The 20,553-nt window shown below is 48.3% G+C and overlaps 1 long non-coding RNA gene across 3 annotated transcripts in view; it reads left to right on the forward strand.

The window, feature by feature from the left end:
- The window catches only part of LOC311423302, a 58,789-nt gene that overhangs the window by 33,515 nt on the left and 4,721 nt on the right, over positions 1-20,553 (forward strand). The window contains exons 7-9 of one of the 3 annotated variants that reach the window (XR_014685626.1): positions 5,740-5,904; positions 6,780-6,930; positions 7,446-8,639. The exons of 1 other annotated variant lie outside the window; for it this stretch is intronic. This is a non-coding gene — a long non-coding RNA (uncharacterized lncRNA). Of the gene's footprint in view, positions 1-5,739; positions 5,905-6,779; positions 6,931-7,445; positions 8,640-20,553 lie in introns of those variants that run through there. One more of the 3 variants, XR_014685623.1, reaches the window with a different exon arrangement.

Genomic DNA, 20,553 nt, shown 5'->3' on the forward strand with positions numbered 1-20,553 from the left:
GCCCAGTGGCACCCGGGCAGTTTTCTACTCTCTTTCTAAAGTGGATTGAGAAACATAACCGAGCTCCTGCTGCAGTGCAAACAAATAAATTCAGCACTACTGATAGAGCTTAAACCCCATAAAATACAGCTGTTCAGTATTTTGTATCTGGTTGGGAAAAAAAAAAGGTAAAACAGGAATGGTTCCAGGTGCGTGCATTTGTACCAGAATGGCTCATGAATGCTTGTTGGAAGGGCTGCTGAAATATTTTGGCAGATGTTCCTCTTGGTCTGGGGGATATTGCTGCAGGGAATGAATGTCTTTGAGCAAGGTAATGCAGAGCAGTATGGGCTGAGAGCTGCAGCGGAGAGAAGGTCTGTTAGCAATGTCTCTGGTAGCGACTCAGCTGGGCAAAGCAGCATCCCCTGCGGGGGACGTGCTGCTGCAGGATGGGCTCTAGAGGGAGGGGAGATGGTATTCCTGCCCCATCTGCTTCTCCTCGTCTTAAGCACAGCAAAAGCAGGGTGCTGCATACAGACACCAGCCTTTTTTTTGCTCTGGTTTTCTTTTAAAATACGTTTGAAATTGGAGGAGCCCAACACCCGGGCATCTGGAGAGAGAGCGGAGACTTTGAGCCCAACTTCTGTGACGCAAGCTGGGATTTATGACTTGTGACCATTTTTCAAATTAAACTCATTGATTTTTTTTGTTGTTGTTGTTAGTTTCATCTCCTTGAAATGCAATAAATTGCCTGAAGCACCTGGTTTCACAGGGATCCAAGGCCATTCCCCTCTCGTGCTCTGAGCACTGAGGCTGCTGCGATGTGCTGTGAGCATTGCTGAGCACTTCCCAGCCAAGAGGAGCTGGAGATAGCTTAATGCTAGAGCTGCACAGAGGACAGAAGTGCCATTTCTACAAAGAGTCCTGAGATTTGGCTTTTCTTCTCCTGGCATTTCTGTTCTCCCCCCAGTGTTTCACGATGTACAGGAAAGAAACCGGTTATTTGTTTCCAAGTTATTCAAAACGCCTGTCTGTGCCAATGTCAAAACAGTTCCTTTTATCCTGCGTATTCCGATAGAAAAAGAAATAAATTCTTTATAATGCAGAACTGCCATTTTGCCCTGAAAGTGCTGTTTTGATTTTTTTGTGATAAATTGCAGGAAGTTCTGTAGGTAAGCACTAAAACCGTGGAGATCTCTGTGCCTCTGTGCTGGAAATGAACAGTTGTGAACAATTCTGCTCCCTCTTGCCTCCGCAAAGTTTATGTGCCAGGCACAGCAATGAATTTGGGAGCGAGCACTTTGACACTGCGTATCCTTTACCCTCTTTACATAATGGATGTTTGGGAGACTCGGTTCGGTTGCTAGCTCTCCTGCTAAGTCACATACCATCTGTGATTCCAGATATAAATGGGCCTAGCAGCGTTTTGTTTTATCTGTTCTGCAAAACAGGAGGTGAAGATTGATTAATACTTGCAAGCTGATCAGAGAGCTTATGAAATGTGCTGGGTGCATCCAGATATAGATGGTTAGAAAGCAGGCGCCTGTCTGTGGATGACAGGATGCCTGTGGACCTCCCAAATTCATGCCTGTCCAACAGGAGAGCACGTATTTGGGAACGTCACCAGGCAATGTATGGGCAAAAGAGAATTAAAAACAAAAAAAACACACACTAAAACTGCTAGTTCAAATTAGAAGGAGATAAATTCTAACCCTTCATATGTGAAGTAATATAGGCCATTACTTCTCAGTACTTAAAGAAATAAAAATTACACTGTACTGAAATATAGTCAGTAACTTCAGGTCTCCTTAAGAATATTCTTCTGCAATTACTCACTTCTCTTACAGTTTTTCAAACACTTTAGATCCTACAAGGAAAATGCTGTTTATCACCTCAAATTTCCACAACTGGGTCTGGAAGCTAATTAGTAAAATAGACTGTACCATATGCTTCCTTGGTATGTTCTCATGCTATAACTATTTATGTTTTAAGTTGTTTTTTTCTTCCTAAAATTGCTATTGCTTCTTAAATGGCTTGATTCTATCTATTGTTTTATTGTGGAGTCGTATTCTTCTCCTTATGTATCTGCATCTTTTCTTGGCATAAAAATTACCTGAGAGGAAGGAAACATAAAAACAAAACTTAATCCTTGTCATTCTTTCTGCACAAATGTCTTTGTTTTATATTCCTGGGGCAACTATTTCTGGAAATTGTTTCAGAGCTTGCAGGTAAGAAAGCAAGGAACCATTCACTTAAAAACAAATAATGGGGAGATTAACTCTGCGTGTATAGGAACCAGGGCAGTCTTGACATTTTTTAGGGCAGGACAAGCTGCCACGTTGGGGAGTGTTTTCCAGATCCGAGAGTGGCTGAGCTCAGCACAGGTTCCGTGGTAGACACCCTCCCTAATAGTCTGTTTACGTTTTCCATTATTTGTTTTAATGTTATTATTCCTGCTATACTCTAAATAACTCCCCTTCCCTGCTGTTTCATGTCCTCATTGTGTCTGCTTTCTGGAAGAATGACTCTACGTGAGAGCAAAATATTTTCCTTGAAATAAACTCAGAGGTGGAAACTTTTTATTCGTGGTTTGCATCTGCAGGACGGGTGATGCCTCCCTGAGCCATGGCTCACAGTTGCGTTGAGTTTGGGAGTCTAAACCATTGGGAAGGAATTATAGCACGGTGGATGAGTGAGTTACTGCTGACTTTTCAGCAGTTAAGTGAGAACGATGCTTCCCTTCTGAAGGGGGTGACTGCAGCAAAGCTGCCAGCCCTCCCAGAGGTGGGACAAGATGATCAGAACTGGTAACTCGGGCTGCTCGTGTCAAAAACAGCAATCAGAAGAAGTGTCAGGCATTCCGATGTGCGCCTTGCTGGTTTCTCTTTTATCTTCAGAAGTACTGACTGCTAACAAGAAAGAAAATTGAAATGATGGTTGCGGGTTAGCTAAAAATCTATAGATGTGATGGATGCTCTTCCCACTTCCAGATGCCAAAGACCCTTAGACCCCAGGTTTCTTTCAAGCTCATGAGATTCCCATCAAGCTAACAAGGATTGTGCTTGCCAAATACTGCATCTCGGATGAGAGGAGCAAGATTCCTACTCTGCATGAATGGAGCTGGTTAGATCATGCCCTACTTTCATCTTTCTCTTTGAGATCTCCCAGGCTGGTGGCAGGGCAGCTGTTATCAAGGAGTTGTTCCTTTGCCTTGGCCTTGCGGATATAAATACCCATTCCTTGTTCCATTTTTCATGCATTGCTTCTTTTCCTGCCCTCCTCAAAAGAACAAAAGGAGTTTTGAGCTTTCTGAGCTTGGAATTTAGAGGTTTTGCTTGGCGGTGTTGCTGATTTTTCTTCCTTTTGCATCGAAAATAACTTTTCTTTTACCTGCAGTCATGAAGGGTGAGGGCAGAGGGGACGAAGTGAGATGATGGTGAAATCTAGAGGAGGTTTAACCTGCACGTGTGAAGCTGTAATTAAAGTGATTTTAATGTCTGGGCTTTCTGATGGTCATCCCAAATCATCAATAAGCTCGTGCAGTCTCTCTGCTTAGCATCCCTCATTAGCTGCAGGTTTAGTGGAGTGCTGGGTTTCTGTTGCTGGCTGTGAAATGGATGTCTGCCTGCTTAATTCCCCTCTCCCCCCCGGCTCTCCAGCTGGCTTTCATTTCCATTCGGAATATATATGGGACGAGAGGCATACATGGCTCGAGGGAGCAGGGAGGATTTATGGCCGGCAGACAGTATTTAGTACAGATGTGCAGAGCAGCGACTATCAGTTGCCAACAAAACCTCTGGAGATATACATCATAGGAGAAAGTTGTCAGCAATTTATTTTCGGAGGGCTAAACTTCACCCATTTTTTAATAGAAGAGGAGTCTGAGGGACCACAAAGGGAATAAATCATTTGGGCTCATGGGAGACTTTTAGCTACTTTCCAGAGCAAGTGTTACTACTTTTTTCCTCTTGCAACAGGTGAAACATTCATTTTCTAACTGCTGGAACAAATATTCTTAAATGAGAAAGGCCTAGAAAATAAAATGAAAGACTTTTCTTTCAAAGGTTTCAAACATTCCCCAAAGAAAGATAGCAAGCACTTCCCAAACCTGTCGATAAAGGTCTGGTTGATCTGGTAGGTGATGTCTGGGGGCTGGGACGAGGAGGGGCTGCAGAAAGAAGAGCACGACACACACAGAGAGCTGCAATTGGTGGCCATCAGAAGTTTGCTGACGGGATTGGATCTCTTATAAAACTCACTTTATGATCTTTTTTTCTTCCCCTGTTTCCTTGCAGTGTAGTTGGTCTGCTAGCCACAGACTGCAGCGAGGAAATCCAGTCTCCTCGCGGTGGAGATGGAACACGGCATAATCATGGGGCTGATTTATCGGTGGTTCGTGGTTGCAGCTGAATCGATAATGTTTTAATGAGTCTCCGTCAGGAAAGGATAGATGATATTCTTTCTGCAGAGCTTCAATTCATCAAAGCATTTCAGCATGTTGCTTACAGTTAAGCATATGTTTAAGTCCAGTACTACTACGCATTCTTTAAATGACATGTAAGCATCTAACACAAGATCTGTGCTGCTAAGCGAGTACTAACATTCGGTGCAACGCCTTTTAATGCTGGTAAAGCTTTTCATTGCCATCGAAGTTGGCAATTATCTTCCTAATATTAACAAAAAACCTTCTTATAATTAAACCCACAAATCTTCATGTATTCAGAGTAGCGCTGACAGCTTCCACTGTTTCTCTCTACTTTCTGTTGTTCTGCTTCTTAAATCCAAGATGTAAGGGGCAGTAAAAGCCCCTGGAAGTCAGCAGCAGAGCTTTTGCTCGCAGGAACAGGGACTGCTGCCATCGGCAGGGCTGCCTTGCTCTCCCCAGGTGAGGCAGTGGTCTGTGCGCCTCAGGAGATAAAGAACTCGGGCAGAGTCATTGCAGAAAAATTCCACTCCGTCATATTTCTCTTTATTACTCTTTCCTCTGCAGCCATGATGGGATTAGTGATATTTCCATTTGTCTATTTTATGTATTTTGTTTTCCATTCCTCTGAAAAATGATTACAGAATGAAAAGTTTGTCAGGCCTTGGAGTTCAGCAAAACTCTCTCTGGAATTAATTTCATACTGCAGAGCGTGAGCAGGCATCTAGAAAAAAGGCTATTTGATTAAACTTTTGTTTTAATATAAGAAAATGGCTATTTTAGTTTGTTGGTGGGTGTAGGACATAGAGCTCTGTGGAAAAAGCGGGATTTTTATTTGTCAAATGCCTGAAGACTTAAAGAAGGGGTAATAAGTAGGAAGCTGAGGAAGCAGAAGTTTTGCTACAGCTGGTTGTTTTCTAAATGTTAGCAATTCTGTGGCGAAGAAGCAAAGCAATAGGAGGGAGTATGTCTTTGAATAAAGCACAAAATAAGTTGGATGAGCTGAGATCTGCCAAAGCTTGAGGCCCAGCAGAGCCAGATTCAGACGGATCTGGCATGAAACGGCTCGCCTGATTTTATCATCCTCTCTGTAGAGTCTCTCAAGGCCTTGATCTAATTGAAGGGGTTTGTTCCGACACCTGCTGCAATCATAGCTAAATACTTTCCATGTCAAATCAATGCCGATAATGAAGGCTGTGCTGTGCGCCCTTGTCTCGGCGCCGTTTCTCTCACTGTTTTCAACTTGTACCCAGTGCTGAGACCCTTCTGCTCCGCATCCTCCTCCTCTAGCGACTCTTAGACCGAAATCTCACCTTCCTTTCCTGCTCCCCATTCAGGGCTTCTCCATTCTGTTCACTCATCCCCCAACTTGTGTAATTGGATCGAGATACCCGCGATGGCTGCTGGCTCAGCACCGACAGGAGGGATCCCGTCGGGTCCCGCTGCTGCCATCGGCTGCCTGGCACCGTCGCGGTTTCACGCAGTGGATTCCAGAGGCAGAGGTAGATAGTTGTTGTCTCTTTCCATGTTATTGATTGCTGATGGATCGTGCCCTCTTCCTTTAAATTAAGTAAACTCTGCAGGGGTTGAGCCTGCCTTGAGTCTGAGTCCTCCCTGCGCCCTGGGTGTGCAGCAGGAAGCTGACTAACAGATGACTCAAACTCTTAATGTGCATTTGTTATTTTGCAATTAAAAGAGCAGCATAAGATTTGGCGGTTGAATGAGTGTGCACACCAATGAGATCATAGCCACCGGCCAGCCCCCCGGAAACCCCAGGGACTGAAGGGGAGTCACAGGCCTGGAAATGCACCCTGGCACGTTCATTAAAGGAGCTGGCAAAAAGCCTTTGTAAATGCTGATGTATCGGTGCTGTGGCCGTGCTTGGCATCGAGTCAAAGGAGAAGGAAGAGCCACAGGATGACATGCAAATCCTGTCTGAACGTCTGCAGTCTGGAGGTAAACCCGAGCAGCTCCCCATGGATGGCAGCAAAGTAAAATATTCATCAGATGGTTTCTTGGGAAAATTGCATCATCTCAATCAGCTACACTACCTGGAGGTCTTTGCTGCTGGTTAGAAGATCCCGTAGGGGCACCTTAACCTGCTCCTGCCCAAGGGGCTCCTCTCAAAGGGTACTGCTGTGCGGGGGTCCCCTGACCTCCCCAGGGTCTGTGCCTCTTCTGCAGCTTTTAATCTTGCTGCTCTGGGGACAGTGTGGGACAACTGGCTTCTTTCTGGGGCAAGAGCAAGAGATAGAGTGGTGTTGTGCAGGGGCTTTTTGCTTGCAGGGATTTTTTGGCCCTGGTCTTAATGGCAAGTGATAAAGTAACTAAATCCACTTTTTTTTTCCTTTTTTTTTTTTTTTTTCTCTTTTCAAAGAAGGAAATTGCTAATTCTTGGGGCTGCTGAATGCTACAGGGCAACTGCAGAATATGAGTGGAGTTACTGGGAAGCCTCCCCACCAGAACCAGTACATAGACCCACGTGCATAGTGTCAGCCTCGTGCCCAAAAAGATTCCAGACTCACCTGGTATGTTCAGTAGTCAGAGCTGAGGCCCAGCACTCTGCCCATGGAAAATGGGATCTGCTGTGGGTGTCTGCTCTAAAGGGGATTATTATCTTGTTTTCTGTAATGGCTGAAATATGCTTCGAGATGCTCCAATTGAGGGCTCACGTAGTATCTACAGTCATCTGTCATTCCTGCTTATCATACCCCGCTTAGAGTGGAAGAATTGCACTTAAATACAGAGCTCTTACTTCTAATCAGCTGGAGAGACCACACACAAGTGCTGCGAGGTCTGTGTGGGGGATTATAGGGCTTTAAAATTTACAGGATTGTGGCAGTAGTTCTATGGGGCTTAATGGAGCCAATGCTTGTAAATTAGGATATTTTTAATTTCTGGAGGTAAGGCTCCCCTGGGAAAGTGCATTTGCTGTTGTGAGGCTTAGAGGTAATTATAATCTCCTTTTTGACACTGCACTGTTGGGAATGAATGCCAGCATTTCCATTTCAGGGTTTATTTGATTATTTTTCTCGTTTTGCAGAACATTATTACATTAACCCGCCACTCCTGAATCCTTATCCTACCATGGCATTTATGCATGAGAGGGACTGTGCTCTGAAAGGAACATCAAACTGAAGAATGCTCCATGATGATAGAAAGGCTTCTGTTTATCCTGTGGTTTTGGAATAAGAGCTTATTTTTTGGCTTTAGTAGCAAATGCAACCTCATTTGGATCCAAAACATAATCTAATCCTTCATCGACAAATTTCAGATCTTTACTGAGGGCTGAAAGTATTCAGATGGAGTCTGGGGGGTTATTTTATTTTTTGTTTCTGTAGGAGTTGTTTTTACAGCACATAAGTATAATGAAAATACGCTTCCAGTGTACAAAAAAAAAAAAAAAAAAAAAAAAGTCATTCAAGAATCGGGGAATTGGGCAACTTCATTCCCTGCTGCTTGTGCACATACTGGAGCCTTTAACTTAACACAGCCTTTAACTGCACAGGCCTGTGCTGGGGTTGAAATTCCTCCCTCCTGAGTGGAAACGCTGCCTGTGCTCCATCAGATGGAGCTAAAGCAGAGGGGCAGGAGGAGACTACTCCAGCCCTAAGGGGTACCACAAGCTTTTCTGACCAGGCTTGCCAGATGATGCCCTTGGGCCACGAGAGAAATGTAACCTCACCAGGGCACCCTGTTCCTGTCTACCCGGGGATCTCAGAAATCCACATTTATCCTTAGATGCATCAGATATCAGTGACCTGTGTGTGGGTGGAACAACAGAAGATGCATTTCTGCCTGCTTGGAAGACGTCCAGACAAAGCTTTTTCTACTTCTCTTTCTTGTTTTCTTCTTCCAGTCTCCTTGCACATTGACTTGACTGCAATTCAGTTCCTGGCTCATTCTTCTAGCCCGTACAATGATGTGTGATTTTGTTTGCTTGCTTGCTTTTAATTAAATCTCATCACTTGAAAAATCCCAAGGAAGAACTTGGAGATCTTTAATTTGATTTTTATTTTCATTAAGCTGAAGCTCATATGACAAGTTTCCAAAAGGTTTTGCTAAACGCACCTCGCCTTCGTGCTGTGCTCTTCTGAATGGGATTTCTTTTCCTGCTCCGGGGCTGTGGACAGGATGGAGCCGTCAACCTGGCTTCTGTGACCCTGCAGACGAGTCTTTGTGTTTGTTACCGAGACTGTGGCAAGCAGGAAAAGCAATGAAATATTGTTACATGGAATCTGCAATAGCATGTTTGTTTTTTTTAAAACTCTCATCATTATACGTGGTGTTGGCATAAAAAGCCAGGGGAAGTAGATTCTTCATACAGAGCAAGCGTTTCTTCTTGGACCTTATGAAATTAATTATTTTATGTCCCATAACTGGAACTTATAACTCAGTGTAATTGGCAGGAGAAGTCCCACAGTAACAATCACAAGGCCTGTTATTGTTTCTTCTAGTACTCCGCTGTGGGAATGCTGGAAAAACAGCCTCCCATTCTGGTGTTTATTGGCAAATGTTTAAATAAATCATGCCAGCTTGTACAATAAGCTCAACGATAAATAATTTCTCCCAACGTTTAAAGTGTCGCAGGACTGAGTAAGGTTTTGCACCACCTGTTTAGCAGGGATTATGGTTTACAGTTTAGGAGAGATGTAAGGATTTGGGAAACTTGGTTCTTTTCCCAGCTCTACCAGTACCTCGCTGGGTGACCACAACAGGTCTTGGCTTAATCTCATCTTGCCTCCCATATTCTGCTAAATTAACTAATTGTTTCAGATGCAGTTTTGCAGGCTGATGGGGATGACTCCTCCAGTGGCTCCCCCATCCCAGGCAGTGCTTCCCAGCAGCCCGAGGCTTTCACCCTCCACAAACACCAAACCTCATGCTCTGCCAGCCCTGCTACCCTCGGTCAGCTTCATGATCTGTGGTTCCCCCGTGTCCTCGAGGGGTTTGTGTAGCCACGCCATTGCCCCAGATGTGGCGATGCCTCCTCCAGCTGCGCGAAGCCTTCGTGGGCTCTTGGAGCTGAGCACGGTGCTCACCCTGGGGCTGCTGCTGCTGTTTGGTCTCGCAGGCCCTCTGAAGCTGCCTCCCTCCAGCAACTCAATACATCAAGATATTTTTTTCCTATTTGCCTGTAATTTCTGTGTATCTCCCGGGTGGAGTCTGTGGCAACAAGCTCGGCAGAGCAATGCATCTGTGAACACAAACAGCGCCGCCACCCTGATGCGGTCCCACTCGGTGCTGTCTCTAGCTGAGGCTGCAGCATAGTCAGGGGAGAAATAACAGAGCATTGCTTCATTTCAGCCCTCGGAGCTCAAAGCTACAACAGTTACAGTCGAGGGAAATGGCAAAGCAAGAGATCACTGCTGAATGTGGCATCTCCATCCCGCCACCTCTCCCGAGAAGAGCACTGGTGCCAGAGGAGACCGCTCCACGGCGCTGCTTCAGCAGGAAAGCACAGGACGAGTCCTCAGCTGGAACAAGCCGGCCTCATTTTCAGGGGAAATGCAGCTTAGGGAGGACGGGGATCTGACCTGTTAGTCATTAATATCTTCAGGCTCATCTGTTACGTTCCACTTGAGTTTGCTGGCTGGTAATGCACAGCCACCGTGGAGCAGGAGTGGACTTGAGCACACACTTCAGACTCCGCATGTAAATGTTTTACAGAAATACATCTTAAATAGCTGTGTCAGCTTGGGCTTTTCCGGCCCTTTTTTTTCCTGCAAGGAGAATAATTGTTCAATAAAATGGTCATCTTCACTGAAGAAATGCAGGCCTGATAAAAAGTCTTTGGTATGAAACCACAATAATCCTGGAGAGAATATAAAGAAAACTGTAATTTTCAGGAGGTTGCTGAACTTCTTTTTCTATCCCTCCTCCCAAGAGAAGAAAAATATCCTCCTGACCTCTACAGGTAGTGGTTTCAATGCAGGAGAGCTCTTATTAAATTAGTCGTTTAGGGACTACGAAGATTTGCTTAATTACCTCAAAGTCACAACCTCCTAGACTTGTGTTTGGTTTCACGGGCAGGTTACCTTAGACAAAATAGGTCGGAAGGCAGCGTGGCAGTTTGGGGTTGTGCGAGGGGGGATTTGAAGATGCGAGCATCGGGGTGGATATGAGGAGGTCCTTCTGCGACGATGGCATGACAGCCCCTCGTGCTGGGCTGTCGGAGGAGCTGTAGCACCTGGGGAGCCTGGTGGTGACGGAGCAGCAGATGTGTCCGGTGGCGGCAGCCAGCTGCATCCTCGCAGGCAGATGTGCTCTGTGCTTTTACAAGGGCCAAGGTTGCAGCCTGCTGGGGGAGGCGTGCTGTTTAGAGCCCTTACACATCCCCAGAGACTGCTGCAAAACTGTATTAGTGTGAGTCCACCAGGGGAGGGTACTTCAGCTGTAGCACATTTGGGCAGCGTTAGATCAGAAGTTTTTACCCTCCCCAGAAGCAGATGCCTGCATCGCCCTCCTATCGCTCTCATGCCTGTTGGTATTGAACAAAACTTAGATTTGAAGCAGAACATCCTGTCTGGGGATTTGTTTGTACTTTGTTATATCCAGCACGTGGGGATTCTTCCTCCCTTCGCATTCAAAGACCTGGTTTCACCTTCCACTTGACTCTGGGATGCCAATTAGGTAGCTTGAAGCAGGGAGGGCTGTGGATGGTATCGATTAGGGCTCTAATTGCTTATCTCTCCCCGCTGTCCGAGTGAAGCAGCCTGTATGGAGATGCACGGAGCAAAATAGAGATGTGGCTGCCTGCCACTCGGATTGAAATGTACACAGCTCCTCGGTGCAAGGGCCACGGGGTTGGTTTTGAGCTATTGTTTCTCAGTGGTGTCGGCTTTGTCTCGCTGCTGTTGTCTCTCCAAACCTCGCTGCTTGCAGGGAGGCCCCACGTCGTGATCAGCCTGAGGGTGCAGGGCCAGGAAAGGGCAGTGAGCTGCTGGTGCACCCCACTTGCTGCTGTGAGCACCTCTTCGACAGCCAGCACTGCAGCAGGAGGCCATGAGGGGTAAATTATTTGTTAATTAATTTCCTCCTGGCTCACAGCCAATGCTTAGCAAATTCAAGGCATCGCAGGACAACACGTGGACCGAGGACTTTCAGAAAAAAAACATCCTTCCCCCTGTAATCCTGGGCTATTGCTTGGCTGGGGGTGCTTTGGGCTGTTAATTCAGCCACGAAGCACTGAGAAAACAAGGTGAACGATTTGTTAGTCACTGCGAGAATCTTCACCCCCCTGCGAGCAAGAGGATGACTCCAGAGTTGTCTAATTGAGCAGGCAAATGTTTACTGATGTTTGCAAAAGGATTTCGCATCCATATTTGAGAGAGCTGGAATTGACCTGCGAAGCGAAGAGGATGAATTTCGTTCACGGCCTCTGCACAAAGCCGAGCGACCTGACTGTGCCCAAGAAGCTCCACGCTGGCTCTCTGCTTGGGGTGAAGTTCATTAGCATGGGATGATAATTGTGTTGTAAAGGCAGAACCAAACAGGGTGAAGTTACCTTCAGTGCCTATGAAGGGCAAGACCAAGCCAACCTCAGACCAACTTCAGACTTTTCTCTTCAAGACAAGGTTTTAGTGTAAATACCAAGAGCATGTCTCGAGTTGAATGCAGCCGCCCTGTGGGGGTTGAAGATTTGCAGAGGTTTTGCAGACCAGGTTGGTGCAGTGGAGGGGATTCACCTTCATCACCCTAACTTCAGGACATCTTTCAGGACTACAGCTGGGCCTGTGGTTCATCCAGTGCCTCTGTGTGTGCCTCCCTTCTCTTTTCCAAGGGAAAACAGCCTGCAAGCCAAGGGAAAACAGCCAAGGGAGAGGGGTCGAACATGCAGCTGAGTCACAAAATGCTTTGTCCCCAGGGAAGCTCCTCTCTCTGTCAGAGCAGCTCCCAAGGGGTGCCAGCATTCCCTTCATCTGCTCACCTTTGGGACAGGCAGAAAGCTGCAGGGCTGGCAGCCACGGGGCTGCAAGGGGATCCTCCACGGGGGAGCCCCGGTGCACACAGGGCAGAGAGAAGAGCTTCGATCTTCATGGGAGCTACAAAAACCAGTGCAGGTATAGGAGGATTGAAGATAATAGAACGGTTTTCAGGAAAAGTTTTGTTTTTCAGGTCAGATCTGCATATTTATCCCCTCTCTCTGCACATACGTGTCGTCTCTGGTTGAGTCAGACACAAGGGCTGCCTGTTACTGCAAGCTCCCTCCCCATGAAATGTCCTGTTCCTAACGCAGCTTCGTCCCTTGTCTCTATTCCAGTCAAACCATGCCAGTTGTCCTTTCTGAGATCATCAGTGCCAACTTCAAATCCCCCAAGCTCTGTGTTCATGAAGCTTTAAATAAAGAGCTCTCCTGAAGGAGCTGCTGAGCCAAGTTGCCACGGCCAAGTGAGCAGGGACCTGCAGGGGCATCTCCACCACTTGATGCCACTCCTGCAGCAGTTCTGGGCACAAAGTGCCTGGCTTCAGACACATCCCGAGGTGTGGTCCAACCTTATTCACCTCCTTTTCTCATCCCACAAAACCCACTCAGGATTATGACGAGTTAAGCAAGTTTTTAGCATACCCAAAAACCTGAAAACCTGATTATTCTTTTGAAGCAGACGAAAGCTGGAAGCTCTTAGCAATAATGAGCACATTTTTGAGACTTTTCTTGTCACAACTTCTTACTTATATATTTTTCCTAGAATAATTTAAATTGCTTTTGGAAGCCTCTGTCGGTAAAAATGCCATGTTGATGTGTTTTTTTTATTTTTTTTGTAATTTTCTGGAGGGCTGTGAGCTGGGCGGAGGGCTCGCCTCAGGCAGCATGAGGCTTAAGAAATGCCACGAGGTGAACTCGCCTCGTGTTTCTGGTGCTGAGTTTGAGCTTTTTCAGCCCTTCTCCTCCAAACCTGGCAGTGCAGGCAGGCTTCTCTGCTCCGAGCTCTTGTACTGGCATCGGTGCCCCACCAGCAGCCTTTCCTGTGGCCCCGGTGTGCTGAGCAGCTCATCCATCTGCCTCCCTGTCTGTGCCTCCATCTCTCTGCCACCTTGGTGGATCTGTAGGCATGGAAATATTTCTTCCCGAGTGGTGGTAGCCTGTCGGAGCTGTAAGAAAAGCCTAGGACTGAGGTGTGCATTACAGAAATTGACAAGCAAAACAACAACAAAAAATCCCAAGGGAAGCTTTCTTGGATAAATTAAAATTCAGCCGGTGCTGGGCCAGTAGCTGAAGGAGCAAAATATCCAGCAAATCACTTGGCACCTTCTGTTCAAGTTTGTTCTGGTGCATGTGTCATTCTGGGGGGTGACAGTGCTGTTAGGTTGCTTGCTCTGAACACTGATTACATCCCAGAAATCACTCATCAGTTTTGTCCCTTCCAGATGTGGGCTCTGGCAGTGGGTTCCAGCTGGAGCTCTGTTATTCACCGTGCTCGGAAATATCCCGTGAGTGTGAGCAAAGACCTGGTCGTTGCTCCGTTTTCCTGTGTTTGCCAGCTGTGATGTACTCCAGCAAGCAACAAATATTTCCTCGAGACAAAGGGAATGCTGAAAATTTCCTCGATGACATCACCAACGGGGAAATGCAGCAGCCAGCAGAGGGGGGATGAAAGCCACAGAGGTGCTTTGGGAGCCAGAGAGAAAAACGGGGTGCTTATTGTGGGTCCCCGTGGAGGATTGTGGTGAGTGGAGTCAAACACTGCAAGGCACGGTTTGTCGTGAGGGGAGCTTGTGAACTACATCAGCCCAGGGACAGGGTTAATTAGCAAAACCTGAGATGATTCTTCAAAGAAGGATTTTATCATTATTTTTCAAGCGTCAGTGTGTCGCAGCTTCACCTGCAGGATCTGTGCAAGGGGCTGTCTCCTGTGAAGCCTTTTTGCAGCACTGTCAGCATGGGACAGGTCGGGGGCTCCTGAGCTGGTGGAACAAACATGTACACACCCAAACCTTTCCCCCAGGTGCAGGGGGACAAGCTGGTGATCCCTGTCCCTCGTCCAGTTTCTGTTGGCTTCCTAAGACTTGCTGCCACTTGGCAATGACCAGGTGTGTGGAGTCTTATTTGGAGGAGTGGGAGGCCTGTAAAGATCCTGTAGAAGTGGGGCAGGATGGTTTGGTACTTAGTGCTTTATGGATGCTTAAGAGGGCTGCCCTTGCCTCTCTGCAAGCTGTTTGGGCGAGGGGGGTGAGGCAAAGGGGGTGGGAGAGGTGGGGAACAGCTGCCTCGGTCTGGAGCTGCTGTGCCATAAAGGTGCAAGCACTGACCTTCAGGGAGAGCAGAGCCTGGGCTTGGAGAGCATGGGCAGATGGCAGCAACAGAAACAGCTCTTTGCTTTTCTTATAAGCAAGCACAATGTGGAGTGGCAGAGGTGGCTCGTTTCTGCAGAGCTGCTTCTCTGACAACAAACACGTTCCAGCGTCAGTGTGGGGAGCGCTGAGACGTATTGTTGAATCTCTCTGATAAGTAACAACATATTGTGCTTCGTTTATGGTCAGAAGAAAAGCATTCCTCCTCTTGGCACTTTGCAAAGTCTCCTTACTGCAGTTTTTCTGAGTCGGAAGCAGAGGGGAGGTCAGGCCTCCTGTGCTAGTGCTGCGGAGAGCCCAGGGAGCATCCCTGGGAAGCTTAACCCAGAGGGAGTATGTTTGTGTCTGAACCAGCTGTAATAAATTAAGTTAAAATCATTAAGTTAAAACTCAGAATGAACAAGTCTGTGCCACCTGGCAGCAAATGGGGTCCTGACCCTTCCCTAGGCTTGCAGCTCCTCTTGCAGCCCAGGAGGCTGGAAGGAGCGGCCCCTTTCTGCATCTCTGCTCACACAGCGAAATGATTCACCACCGAGGAGTGGGTGACGTGTGTCGTGCTGGGAAGGAGGCACCGAGTCCCACGGCAGCTCAGGGCAGAGCAGTGGTTGGAGCAGACTGCTAAAAACTCACTTGTTTCCTTGCCAGGCTGTGCCCATCCTGAGCTGTGTCTGGGTGCCCTGAGCCTGGCTGTGCCGATAAGACGTCCTCGCCTCTCTGCCAGGAGATTATTCCGAAGGTACATTGCATCCCGGGCAGGCTGCTGGCATATGCACACGCATGCAGCAGGCATTCGTTGAAACTGGCAAGATGGAAAAATAACAGTGTCCTCGGGGAAAATAGATACTCCCTTGTTGGTACCTTCCTTCCCTCTGCTGGCAGTTCCTCTGCACACATCACAGCTATCAGGCTGCTGCCCCTGAGAGCCAGAGAGGAAGATAAAACATTCTCATCACAGTGATGTTATTTTCCTTTCAAAGTTCTCTCTCACTTTCATATATGGCTGTTGATATAGAAAGCTGTAGATGTCACAGATCTGGATATATGGATAGAGACGTGCAGCTGAGTGTGACAGCTGGGTGTCTGACTCCTTTCCATCTCAGAAACTGATCCCTCTTCCCTGCCATCAGTTTGATTCCTGCCCCTTCTGACTCCTTTTCCAGGGGGGCTGGCCGTTGTGCCGGATTGAAAGCTTCCTTTTCAATGAGCTTGTGGGATCTCAGCCCGCAGCAGCGTGCTCGTTAGCAAAACCAAGGCTGGCGAACAGCTGGTGATTACAGAAGATGTCAGCACACGGCGTGTCTCCAGGTCCGAGCTGCCCTTCTGCTGCAAACGCTTCTCTCCCTGGTGGTGTGGGATGCGTGTGGGGTTTGTCCCCCTGGTCTAGACCCCGCTGCCAACACCACTTGGCACAGGGGTGTTGCATGGGGTCATACAGGAAGGAGAGACCCCAGGGATCCAGCTCAAGCCGTGAGCAATCCCATCCAGAGGCAGCTCGGTGTTCATCTCTTGCACCAGTGTAAGTCGGGAGCGATGGGCTGGGTTTGCTGCCACCGTATTTTTGTGCTCGGTGCGCTCAGAAATAACAGCACCCAGCTCACCAGGAGGGTTCTCAGCTCGGCACAACCAAAGGAAGGTGCAGGGCTGGGCTCCTGCTCTCACCTGGCTGCCTTTTCGGGCAGGTCTGTGCCAGGCCCGTGCCGTGGTTCCCTCCGCAGCACCGTCGGCACCGAAATTTTCCTGCTGCAGGGCCGAGGAAGCTGCTGCACGTACAGCTGGAGCTGAGGGGACTTAGCACCCCCCCCCTTCTCGTTTCATGTTTAATTAGCTGGCGTGGGAAGGATGGATTGGATAGAACAAGGAAGCAGGAGGGAGAAGGAAGGTTAATCTATCCTGTAGCCTTGCTATTCCTTCTTCCTTGTGATCTTGAGAAGCAAGGAGATGATGTGTCCTTTGAAGTGCAAAGTACTCCCCATCCCTCTCCCCGCAGTGGTCTGCCGCCTCCTCCCAGCCTCGGTCCAGCTGCTTTTTTTGCAAAACGCTGCTGATGGCTGGCGTGCCGGAGCCGTCCTTACGGGGGGCTGCGGGCGAGGGCTGGGGAGCTGCGTTTCCAGACCAGATTTGCTCTGCTCCAACAACTCGGGGATGTTGGGAACAGCCAGAGAGGGCTGTTGTGGCGTGGCGGAATGAGCAGCCCTTTCCCCCGGCCCCATGTTCTCCCCAAGTCATAGTAATTGAATTGTTTTAATATTAATGTCTTCTCTGGAGCTCTGCTGACGGGAGGAAGGGAGAGATGTTTCTTCCAAAATAGTCTTAAGCTAATGCAGGAAGTATGAATAAATCTCTCAGAGATTATAGCCCCTGGAAAGCTCCTGTGAATATCAGAAAGACATCCTCTCTGCTATGGGAGGTTTGATTGAATTACAAATTTGAGGCAACTCCAAAGCAAAACTGATTAAGTCTTTTCTTTTTCACTCTCTCTTGTTGTGGCTTTTAAAGCACCAAAGCGTTTTTAGTAGTTAGAACCCTTCTGGTCCAATTTGTAAGTAGTTACTTTTGGCATCGCGTCCGCCTAGATAATTATGTACCAAAGCAGAGAACTTGCAAAGACCAAGGCCATTATGAGGAGCGTTATCATTCTTTCTCTCCGAGGGAAAGCCACGGTTGGTGTTAGGAGGGGATCACACCGGGGTTGGGGCAGGCACACGGTGTCCAGCAGATGAACCTGGGGGTGCTGCAGTGGGCAAAGGCTCCGATGCCACCACCTCTTGTGGCTCCTGCTCCCATCACCGCCTCTGGAAGTGGCGCTTTGGCCTCTCGAGTGGGACATCAGTGCCTGGCCCCGGGGCAGGAGAGGCTCAGGCTGCACCCTGGCTGGTGTGGAAATGGCAAAACCCCTTCCCCAAGGCACAGAGCATTTCCAGAAGGGCACTGGCTTGGCAGCATTTGTGCGTGAGATACCTGCGCCCACGGCACCGCCGGTGTTTGATTAATATTGTCACTGCGCCGCCGGCATCTATTGCGCTGCTTTGTAAAACATTGTCGCTGTATAGACACTATAGAAATCACCTTATTCAGTTCTCTTCCATTATACCGGAGGGAAAAAAAAAATAAAAAAGAAATAAAAGGCATTGTAACACAGAAGCTTTGCATCTTTGGCAGTGCTGTCTGTATGAAGAAGACAGCTGTGGTCTTTGCCAGCCCTTGACAAGTGATTTTTCCAACAATCAGATGGGAGAACATGCTCTGTTGGGCTTATAATTGATAATATACCACTGTTGAAATATGCCTGTCAGTTCTGCAGGTAGATAGAATTATTTCATTGATACTTCATAACAGTTTTCCCAGGCAGCACCTGAAGCCACGTCCTCCCCTGGATGATAAAAGGTGAGGCAGGAAGATGTGCCGGCAGGATGCAGCCCTCTGCCTCGGCGTGGGGAGAGGAGGGAGCCAGCTGCACGCCTCCCGGTCCCGGGGCTCGGCTCTGTGATCACACACGTGTTTGAAACATCTCCTAGGGCCTGCCAGAGATGCTCAGCGCCAGGGGAATGCAGCTAGAAGGGAAATGTCTGTATCACAGAGGGGTTAAAATAATGAATAGGGAAATTCGGATGATCTAACCCAAGTCATAACGCTGACTTTTTAGACAGAGAAAGCAAGTAACTGTTGGGCATTTCAGAGGGAGCTGTGATTGATCCCTTCCTCCCTGGGAAGGTTTTGAAGATGAGTGCAGGCTTTGTGGAGGATGCTGCAGCGAGCATCCAGGCTGCGAGCAAGGAGCAGGCACCCCTGAATTTGGGGATTAGCCCATCCCGAGGCTGCAGAGGCTCCTGTGAGGCTCTGCTTGTGTCTTGCTCTCCCTGCCCTGTCCCACGGGACCCAGCCTGCTCCCAGGGACCCAGCAAAGCTCTGTGGCAACATGCTGGTGCTGCTGGACTTCTGGGCTGGGCTCTGGCTGCCTTTGAGACTGGGCTCAGAAGGGGCTCAGGACCCCTTGAGGTGTTACAGTGTGCCACAGAAATCTAATAATTGAAAAAAATTCTTTTGGGATCTCTTTATGGAAAGTGTTTTGGGAGAGAAAACCCAGGGCTGAGACAAGCAGGGAGCCCCAGGACTTGCCACCACCACCACCTTGCTTTGCTTCGTCCCTCCTGGTGGCAGCTTGGTGGCTGTCGGGTGCCAGGACTGCCAGGGGACAGCATTACAGGAGCAGCCAGCTGCTTGGCATGATGGCCAGCATCCTGCAGGACAGATCTGGGCTTCACAGGGAAGTCCTTGCCTTCTCCAAGCCCCTGGTGCACTCACAGCCCCGTTTACACACTGGTATTAGGGAGAGGGGAGCAAGTTTTGTAGACCTGAGGTTGGCAATAGCTTGTGAGATGGAAGAGACGGAGCAGGGGACTGCAGGGGTTACCAGCAGGGCTCTGTTGCATCTGCTCAAGGAGCTCTGTTGCATCTGCTCAAGGAGATGTTGATTTGGACCAAGATTTCGTGAGCAGGGAAGGGGAGAAGGTCCGGTGCGTGTGCCAGCTCAGTGTTCTGCAGAATGGAAATGGAAAAGATAATAATGAAAAGACAAGGAAAAGGGGGAAAAGCAGGTCTGGAGCCACCACTTAGTCCCCGTTAGCACCTTGCTCAGGGCCTCCTGGCATTGGTGTTTGCTGTGCTGCAACTTCTTCGTGTTCGTTAGTGTTATTGACTAACATTTGGAGTCAAAGTAAAGGCATGTAGCTAATATCTGAATTCTGAATTCTCTTCAGGGTTGGTTGCACTGAGTGAAATTAAAGTTCCCGACATCCCCGTTCCCCTTCCCCCTTACTAATTAGCCCTCCCCAACTCTCAGAGGCTGACATTTAAAATGAAGCCAGCTAAAATGAGTATTTTTGTAACCGGGGTTTTTCAGTGCTCATAATAGGAAAAAAGAGGGGAGGGGGGAAAAGCCCTGACGTAGAGGGCAACCAGGGAAGTCACGGTGCTCGCTCCATCCCCGCTGCCCCGAGCCAGGAGGCATCGCTCCAGCAATACCTGCAGGCTGTGGTACCTTGGTTCATCTCCTAAAAACTTGGGAGGGGGCCATGAAGGTCCCTTCAATTGATGCATTGATTTATGGTGGTTTTTTCTGACTCCCTTTATGAGAGATTTCTCCCTCGGAGATAAAAAAGCCCGTAAATTGTGGGCTAAGTCTGCAAATCCCCAGCTGACACTTGCACCTTAACTCACTCCGCTGAGCAAAACGCAGAGCGGAAAGACGTGAGCTCCGGCAGCAGTGGGTGACCGGGCTGCCAGCCTCTTAAACCCCCAATTTCCTGCCTTTTCATGGGTTTAAATAAGAATGTGTCCGATAATAATACCAGGTACTTATATGCCACTTTATCCCCAAAGCGCTGTACAAACACTAATTAATTACAGACAGAGACAGCGTCTGCAAACGTATGGCTGCAGTTGCTGGGGTTTGCTCTAGGGTCAGGCGCAGCTCTTGGCCAGGAGCCTCACGCCAGTTCGCTGCCATCTCCCTGGCTCTGGGGAGGCTGGAGACAGGTCGTGTTGTGGGGTGGGCACCAGGCAGCACTTTCCTTCATGCCCCAGCCTTTGTGTGGCAAAAAGATGAGCTTGGCATCTACATTTCAGCCCTCGGCAGTAAGAGCTACCTGCGTCCTGTTCCTGGCTGGAGAGGTGATGAGCTCTGGGGTTCAGCTCCTGGTCTTGGGCAATTTTCTGTGGCTGAGCAATACAGAGAGTGAGTAACCAAGTCCTGCCTGGATTATCATCTTCCACATGTTTGTTTTTGTTCTTCTTCTGAGGGATGCTGTGGTCCCTAAAATTTCCAGGCGACACAGAAATGAAAAGCGCCCATCTCCTGC

Source organism: Aythya ferina (genome assembly GCF_964211825.1).
Source record: "Aythya ferina genome assembly, chromosome: 24".
In the NCBI taxonomy this organism is placed as follows: domain Eukaryota; kingdom Metazoa; phylum Chordata; class Aves; order Anseriformes; family Anatidae; genus Aythya; species Aythya ferina.